The sequence below is a fragment of the Cimex lectularius genome, unplaced genomic scaffold, assembly GCF_000648675.2.
Source record: "Cimex lectularius strain Harlan isolate CLEC.00 unplaced genomic scaffold, Clec_2.1 scaffold87, whole genome shotgun sequence".
NCBI classification, from domain to species: Eukaryota; Metazoa; Arthropoda; class Insecta; order Hemiptera; family Cimicidae; genus Cimex; species Cimex lectularius.
In genome coordinates this window covers 1474701-1484325 of record NW_019392768.1, presented here as the reverse complement: position 1 = coordinate 1484325, position 9625 = coordinate 1474701, and the positions used below count along the sequence as shown (strand labels likewise).

General features: G+C 35.8%; 1 protein-coding gene across 12 annotated transcripts in view; it reads left to right on the top strand.

Moving 5' to 3' along the window:
• The window catches only part of LOC106667815 (protein eva-1 homolog C), a 618009-nt gene that overhangs the window by 168456 nt on the left and 439928 nt on the right, over positions 1-9625 (top strand). The window lies entirely within an intron of this gene.

Genomic DNA, 9625 nt, shown 5'->3' with positions numbered 1-9625 from the left:
CACAAATACCGATATTTAATGAAAATCTTCAAAAATTACCATTACACATTATGCTCCTGCTTCATTAAAAATATATTAAGAAAAACATACTATTAATGACTTTTCCTACGTGAATATTATTTTGATGTTACGGCCGTCTGAAGGAACTGATTGTGAAGGCGACAATCGTTTTGACTCAAAAGGACGAAAGACACCGCATTCCTAAATAATGGCTTTACGAGAGAAGAAAGCCAACAATAGGAGTAATGCGGCCTTTTGTCAGCCGTAAGACTTTTTTTCCAGCCAACTCAAGGAATTTGTTAAAATAAAAAATGTATTTAGTTTTTTAACCGTGACAAAAGTATAACAAAGAGCAAGACGTTACGATGTCCCTGGCCGATACAGTGCGTAAAGATGACATAATATTTTTTAAAATAATAAAGTGTTTAATTGCTTCATTTCCGGCACAAAATACAATGTATAATTTCAAATGTAACCTTATACGTATTTAGCACTATTTTTTGCTTCAACATAATTTATTTCTCCAAACACATTTTGACATAGACAGAGTCCTTTTGTCGAGTTGTGAAATTTATGAAATAATTAGCTAGTATGTACAAACAGATTCATTTACCCACATAAGTAACAATTAATTAATCTTTAATTAAGGTTTTGGTTGAGATAAAAAAGCCACTGTCACGAGAGGGATTCGAACCCACGACCCTCGCCTAAATACGCCGCCGCTCTACTTGAGCTATCGTGACTTCGAATCCCGCTCGAGGCACTGGCTTTTTTTTCCCCAACCAAAACCTTAATTAAAGATTAATTAATTGAAAATAATTTATTTAGACAATCGGACCACGAAACCTAATAGATCTAATAAATAATAAAACCATATAATATATACATTACTATACAAAAAGATGAAATTACATAATTTATATGTACTTAAATTATTTTTATATACATGCTATTGCAAATATTTACATTATTGCAATACTTAAGATGATACTCTCCTTCAGGTATTGTAATTGTCTATTAAAAACCTTCTGTATCTCCAATCCATTACATTAAAAGAGTATAAACATTCCTACCTCTTGCCATTCATGAATTGAATGAGTTCTTCTCGTAGGAAAGCATTTTTCCTGAAGGCTTTTAGTCTAAATCCGTTTAGAATAGGGCAGACAGCTACATAGTAAAAGATATCTTCCACCGCGCCAACATTACACATTGTGCAAGCATACCGTTCTTCCGTCCAGCCCCTTCTAAAATTTAAACCGAGCAGTTCGCTCACAATCTTCAGTTTTCCTCTCATGAAATTAAATTTGTTTTTATTTCCATTAAATTTACTAATTTTGTGGTCCGCTTGACCAATTAATATATTACAATTAATTAAGGTTTTTAGTTGAAATAAAAAAAGTCAATGACACGAGAGGGATTCGAACCCACGATCTTCGGCTTAATACGCCGCTGCTCTACCACTTGAGCTACCGTGACCTCGATCCACTCGGACACCAACTTCCCATCTCAACCGCACCTTTTGAATTTTCCCTCCTTTTTGCCATTTTTTTTGTTTTTATTAGAAATGCAGTGGCCCCTGCTTAGATCACGTCTTAATTCGTTGTACAGTTTGCTTTATGCAATACATTATTATGATATTCTTGTATAATAGTCTCAAGCAGATATTTAAATGGCTTTTTTTCAAATACTCTAAATACCATAATTCATATTTGTTCCCTTTTGGTTGATCTAATATTTTGTATGAATATGGCCTCTTCCTTAACCAAAATTTGGAAGGGCTACCGAAGATACTCTATTCTTTTGAGGTTCCTAATAACTGAGGTCAAACCACCCTCAGGGTGTCTGTGTTTTGAACAAAATCAGCAACTATATCGGATTCGAACGTAGAACCACTTGACTTAGCCCGCGACCTTTACCTTATAATGATGGGCACCGTGTCAATTATTCAAATTATTGAAAAAATATTTTTCAAAAATCACGCACTCTTTTTGTATCCTTAAGTTTATCTACTTATATTTGTATCGACCCATGATACAATGCCAAAGTGCACCCAATCTCCGCTTTTTTATTGGTGAAGAGGCTGATGATCACGGATGCTGTAGGTCAATTACACCTGAACGCTTTTATCATTCGAGTGCTTTTCCAATCGGAAAAGTTCTTGGCTTTGAGTTTTCATCTCCTTGTCAAATATCTCATCCTCAACTTAGCGTTCCCTCTCATTCACACTTATTATTGGGTGGGGGAAAGGAGATATATTTTCTTACTACTTTAGAACTCGTTGAATATTGAATACCCATCGACCTTCAATTAGATTACTTATAAATGTGTAGAGGGTGATAGATTAAGTGCCAAGTCGACACTCTGACTGAGATGGGTATGTAAATAGGAAAGAATGTATTTAAGAATGTGAATTGATATGAATCTAGAAACTTATTTCTTTGGGTGCTGAAATGACCTAGCTATTGATCCTGGAGCCCACATTCGATTGCCGGGACTTTCCAGAAAAGATATATTTAAAAAAAAAGGTTATATATTTCTAAAAGCTCCGTAGACTTTCTAAAATCTTCGCAATTTATCACGTGTGATTTGCCAGCAAAAATAAATTTAAAAAATTACGAAAATGAAAGATGAACCGAAAAATAAATGGGGATTTTTTTGTCAAGAGAATTGATGAAAAGTAAAAAATATTTTACACATGTTTTAGCAAGGTTGTAAATAGTAAAACCATTTGTGATGGTCAATTAACAAAACATATTTTAATTTTATCATTTTATTCGGAAGGGTTGTGACTTTGCCAAAAATAAATTACAGCGTCAAGGGCTAACTTGATCAATAATTGCGCTAAATTTTATCACATTAGGCCTTTAGGCTGGCAAGATATCAACAAAAATGTGTTGTACGGGAGTTCATCTCTAGTAATAAGCTTAGGCCGATGAGGGTGAATTCCTTTAAGCATATTTTGACAAAATTTATGTATTATAACATGGCTCAAGAAACTAATATTGAAGGCCAAGTTTCGTCGAATTCTGATAACCGTACATAAATTGGTCATTTTCTTCATATTCATATTCTAGTAAATTACAATTAATTAAGGTTTTCAGTTGAAATGAAAAAAAAGTTTATGGCACAAGCGAGATGCGAACCCACGATCTTTGGCTAGATACGCCGCTGCTCTACCACTTGAGCAAACCTGACCTCGATCCACTCGGACATCAACTTCCTATCTCAACCCCACCTTATGAGTTTCTTTCTGGCGTATCTAGCCGAAGATGGTGTGTTCGAATCCCCCTCGTGTTTCATCTCAACTAAAAACCTTAATTAATTGTAATGTATTAATTGGTCAAGCGGACCACGAAATTAGTGAATTTAATAATTTAAAATGAAGTATACTTCACTAAAGCTCTCCGTGGCCATTTCATTTGTCGTCGAGAATCCAATCCGATTACACGACATTTGAAAAATAGCAAAAAGGAGGGAAAACTCATAAGGTGGGGTTGAGGTAGGAAGTTGATGTCCGAGTGGATCGAGGTCACGATAGCTCAAGTGGAGAGCAGCGGCGTATCTAGCCGAAGGTCGTGGGTTCGAATCCCGCTCGTGCCATTGACTTTTTTATCTCAACTAAAAACCTTAATTAATTGTAATGTATTAATTGGTCAAGCGGCCCACGGAATTAGTGAATTCTAGTAAATATTGATTTGATTGAATGAAATAACATTGATATCGTTGAATAAAGTATTTCCATACGTAAACTTTGAAATATTGTTATATAGAAAATATAAAAAATATTGTTGAATAGAAAATATAGGTACAATTCACAGAAAAGATGCAAATAGATAGATATAGAAATATGATATAAACAACATCAGTATTGCTCAGTAGAAGAAAATATCGAGTCTCTCGAACTAGACAGAATAAATTTGCCCAAACTTAAATTTTATTCTGATTACAGATACAAAACTAGTTACATTTGCATTTCACCCAGTGGTGTCTTTATAAGTTTATTAAAGTTCAAACTGAAGTCCAGAAAGAAGGTTCATAGGGTGTTTTCGATTGGTCACTAGTATAAAGCCCAAACAAGATTGATCTTAGAACGCTTCCTTCGGGAACACCCGCTTTATCTAAAAGATTTTTTAAAAAATTGTAAATGGGTCTTGTTTTTTTTTAGTCCTTATGCTGTTTTCGGTATAGCATGTTTGGGAGGTAGAAGAAGAGTTGTCGTACGAGGGATGCGTACCAAGCATCACCGCGGATAATAAGAAACATCCCGACTCTCAGACTTCGAAGCATTTTTTGCTATCTGCACACCTATATACATACGGCAAGCTGAAAAGTCTCTCATCATGCCCATCTTCCGTGGTCTCCCTGTTTCTCTCTAACTAATTCTTTCCTCTTCTCACTATCTGTTCCCGTCATTCTCCTCTATTCTGTACATCAACAGGTATGTACCTATCCTCGTCATCGAATCGTAACACTATCGCGAACCTGCGTAACCGATTTCGAAGCATGAGCGTTGTTGAATCACAAGAACGAATTTTCCCACTGTTTTTGAGTATTTCACGGATGGGTGACTGATTTTTATTGAAAACTAGGAACTTTTATGTACGATTTACAATAAATATGCCATGTGGCATATGGCAACTGCGGATGAGTGAAAGCGCGGATAACGAGAATCTACTGTAAATGGTTTATACAATTCTTGGCAAATTTATTTTTGCGATTTTTTTGCAAGATTTCTCCTGTTATAAGATGAAATCCTGGGGGCTTTCATGAATTTTTGTTTGATTTCATTTAACATGCCTCGTCGTTTTCAGTAATAAGATTAGTCACTTCTTTCAGAGGGATGTTTTGATTAGGAATTAGATGAAGTTTTTTAGCCTAGATACTTGTTCTTGCTACATTGCAAAACATAAGCTATGTCATAATTGTTTCCTGTCCAATAACTGTTGTTTTTTCTAGGTACTATTAGAGTTGTCGATATTTTATTTGGTTTTTACTGTTACAGTTATAGACACGCTTTCATAAAACTATAGCGAGCACTTTTGAAAGTTTTGAAATTTACGAAATGTATAGATGGTACTTAATTAATCAGAAATCGTGAGATGCGGTCTGGTGTGATGTAGGTTTCAGAAAAACATTTTCTTTATCGTGCCAACGTTTCGATCTTTATTGAGATCATCTTCAGAGCCAATTTAACAAAAACATCTAGGATGTGGAAAAAAGTGAATTTATACAATGCAAAAAATTTTTATTTTTTTATTTTCAATCAAAGTATTTCTACTCACTCAAAGTGTTTGTTTTCTGCGTAATTGTGCCATTCTTGCGAGTCGTGTTGAGAGTGCCAGTGAGATATTGCTGTTTTATGTTTACATACGTTGAATTTGAAAGAGGTGGGGAAGGAAGTCGGTATAGAAAGACATTTTTGTATAAGGAGTCGGCTTGATGGAGGTGAAAAGAGCCGACGATGGGGAAAAAACGTTGGTAATGGTTCGGCCAGATTATCCTGTCAGGATTATATAGACGGGGATAAATAGGAAAAGGAAAGCTAAATTGTTCAAAAATCGTGAGATGCGGTCTGGTGTGATGTAGGTTTCAGAAAAACATTTTCTTTATCATGCCAACGTTTCGATCTTTATTGAGATCATCTTCAGGGCGCAAAGTGTTTGTCAACATGACACGCAAGAATGGCACACATACGCAGAAAACAAACACTTTGAGCCCTGAAGATGATCTCAATAAAGATCGAAACGTTGGCATGATAAAGAAAATGTTTTTCTGAAACCTACATCACACCAGACTGCATCTCACGATTTCTGAATAATCATCGACTAACAGTCACTAATCACCACACACATGTAAAAATGTTTGATGTGTGGAATGTGATGAATGTTTTATATGTTTTATTATATGTTTTGTGTGATGTGATGATATATGTATGTTACCTGTATTGAATTTGATTAATGATATTGGCGTAGCTGCGACTGAGTTTACATGTGTCTGTTCAGTAATTGATTCTGTGTTTATCCTGTTGATGTAAACCATTTCTAAAAAGTTACGTTTATGTTTGTTTTGTTCGGTGTGTAATATTTTTGGATTGTTGATTATTGATACGTATAGATGGTACTTTTTTCACGCATGGAGAGATCAGCAAAACAATTCTCAATATTTCTGTTTTAAACATATTTAAAATAAATCCTAGAAAGAATATCGTTGTTGTGATAAAGGCAAACACTCAGTAGTAAAATAACAACTATGTTATCTCACTGGAGTTGGAAGAAAATGGTATCGTTCGTCTCATTTCGATTCCTTGTTTTTTCGTTTAGTTTTTCTCATTGGATGTCGTATAATGTCCCGCCCATATCGTGCCTGAAAATACGGCTGAATAAAGACCTTCCGGCATCCTAGCGCTTTGGTTTAAAAAAAATATTCGCCCGCGCCGGGGGAAAAGAGTTGATATAATAAACAGGACAGCGGCATGGTACATACATGACGGCCCAACGAAAAAAATAAAAAAATAAAAAAAAATCAACGGACGAGAAGATGGATTGACGGCGTGGTCGGATCAGGGCGTAACTTATGAAATATGTTCTACAATACCATCCCTTCATCATGGCTCCTTGAGAAATTCAGAATGGCCCTTCACGTTCTTCTATTTTCCTTCGCAATTTTTTCTTTCGACTTTATCCTATTAGATAGAAAAAGCCGTACAGATAGCGGATGGTCAAATTATTAAACTTTTCTTATTACAATTATATTTCTGTCATTTCTAAAACAAATAAGAATTGTTTCATTGCACTACATACAAGTTTTTCAGACGTAGAGGAAACCTTCTTAATTGTACATTTTTACTCGGTTGTAAGGCCGTGAAATGAAATCTTTAACTTGGCGCGCTGAATGAGACCTGCTAAAGACAAAAGCTTAATTTTTTTATTATACTTTAATTTATTTTTCCTTTTATTAAAAAAAAAGCATTGTACCAAAGTATAGTACGACAAGGATAAAAATCCGTCTGTATGAAATTAAATGAGAATGATTAATGATAAGTAATCTAAGGTCAGAGCACTAATCAGCTGCTACAGATTAATTAGCGAGGGCAGCTGGAATCATAAGTGCAAAAACATAGGTCACTCGAAAATCTCACAACTATTAAGTAAGGTTAACGGTCAATTATTAAGCGTTATTGATAAAAAGTTTAAAACCCCTTTGGGGAAAAAGTACTTTCAGGTAGTCACCCCTTGTGATTATAATTATAGTCTGGATGATGACCATCGTAACAAAGACTGCTACACAGATGGATCACTTATCAAAGGAAGAGGGAGTGATGCAGGAATCTACATACCAAAATTAGAAATCAGCATCTCCTCCCCTCTTGGCAATAACACCTCCGTTTTTCACGCAGAAATCTGGGCTATCAATGTGTTTTGTAGAACACTTATGGAAAATAAAATTAAGGGAAAAGATATTAAAATCTTTTTTGACACTCAGGCTAGTGTTAGGGCATTAGAAAAAGACTATTTGTCAACCTCACGACTGGTGGAGGAAACTATAGATCTTATCAATAGGATCTCTTTCAGGTTTAAGNTATATTTATAATAAGTCATCAATAATAATTGATAAAACCAAAAATGAAATTAAAAATATTGCAATATACATATGAGTTCTAACGAAATTATACAGTTTAAGTGAATATAAACAAAACTTAATATTTCTTGGCCAGAGGGAGATAAAACATTATTTTAACTTGGAAAACTAGGAAAAAAGGATCATCGGTGAGGTCACAACAGAACGACAATTCTTTAAGTTTTTGCCGGGCTTGCCGTCATCATCAGGACCTATTTATTTTAGGAAAATATCGCAGTTAGAACGTATTGTATATTTTTAAAAAAGTTAAAAAACAATTATATTTTTCTTATTTTTTTAATACAATATGTATATGCAAAAACTTAAAGAATTGTCGTTCTGTTGTGACCTCACCGAAGATCCTTTATTCCAAGTTGTTCAGCAGCAGGTCGATCCATCATCTCATCTTTAATAACTTCAATTTTTTTTCTTTTTGCTCTTTTTTGAAAAAGTATTAACAGTTGAATAGCTGAATCAACTGATACCGGTAGTGCCACACTCCATATGTAAGATGCAAGGGGGTTACAATTTCTTTAAACACAGGATCTGAGACAAACGAAAAGCGAGATAGACTGGAGACATCTAGATACAGAAGACGATATTCCGATAAAATTGAGCGTTCAGCCACAAAGTGAAAAGTATCTTCCTTTACCTGGGGGGTTGCATAAAGAGCAACGCATGTTTAGAAAGCATCGCAGCTCACAGAGACGTAAAAGGTTGCCTGCTAACTCAGAAGACTGAAGAAACAAAGGGAATGGTATTATAAAGGAGGAACGGGTGGACAAGGAGGCTCCCCTCGTTCATTAGGCAATTCGATGAACTTCCCTAATTTGGTTTAGGAGGAGTTTGATATCATTTGTACACGTAAAAGAACAACCATAATCCTAAGCAGACGTGTTTTATTTCGAAAACAGGTAACAATCGTGTGTATAACTTCTGTAATTTTGGATAGGAGAGTGGATGCCCAAGTTCGAGCATTTTAAACAAATAAATAGGGAGCTTTAAGGTAAAAATGTATAGTAGGTCAATCCCAGTTTCTAACAATAGCATACGTGTGTCAGGAAGAGAGAAGAGGTTTTTAATAATAATTCTCTCAACTTTTTCGATCATCTCATATCTCTGAAATCCACAGATCTGGCAGCGTAGGCAAGAAGGAACGACAAACGCAATTAAATACCTTGAAGTTTGAAAAAGCTTAACTAGGTCCTGGGTGAACAGATCATTCCAAACCCTATTTACTGCTAATTTATCGAGTGTGGCTTTAACTTGAATGTGAAGAAGAAGAAGAAAAATAACTTTATTCTGGGACTGGTGTCCCCTAAGATTAATTTACATGAAATAAATAAAGGAAGTTCCTTCTATGAAGTTAAAAGTAAAAAAGATAGACAATGTATACCAGTAAGGCAGGACAGAAGAAAAAATTACGAGAATATTAAACAAAAATAACAAATGTTAACGTGAGATCTCTGCTTGGAGAAAAGGAGGTGATTACACAGGTGGGATTTAAAGGAGGAAAAGGAGGCAGCGTGACGAATAGAAAGGGGAAGGGAGTTCCAGAGTTTAGGGGCTCGGATCAGAAAGGATCTTTCGATGGTTTGGGTTGTATGTTGCGGAAGGATAAGGTCGATTGGGGATGAGCGGGTCTTACGTGTGAGATGTGAGGAGTTGAATTGGAGGGATTGGATGATGTAAGGAGGACGACGAGCACTGGACTGGAAAAGAAAGCAACCTAGGAAATACAGTGCACGGAAGGAGGCGAATAGCCAGGAAAGTTGGGAATACAACCCCGACTCCCGGGATCCCCGTGGGGTCCCCAAATCTTACGCAATAATTCATAATACGCTTCAATCGCGCGTTCTCCCCCTCCGAGAGACCACCGTATGCCAAACAGCTATAATCGAAGAAGGGAAGTATAAGGGAAGATACAAGGAGTTTGCGGGTGGAGAAAGGTAAGAGAAGCCAGGACCGACGAAACAGGCTGAGGCAGGCAATGGAATGGCGGGAAATT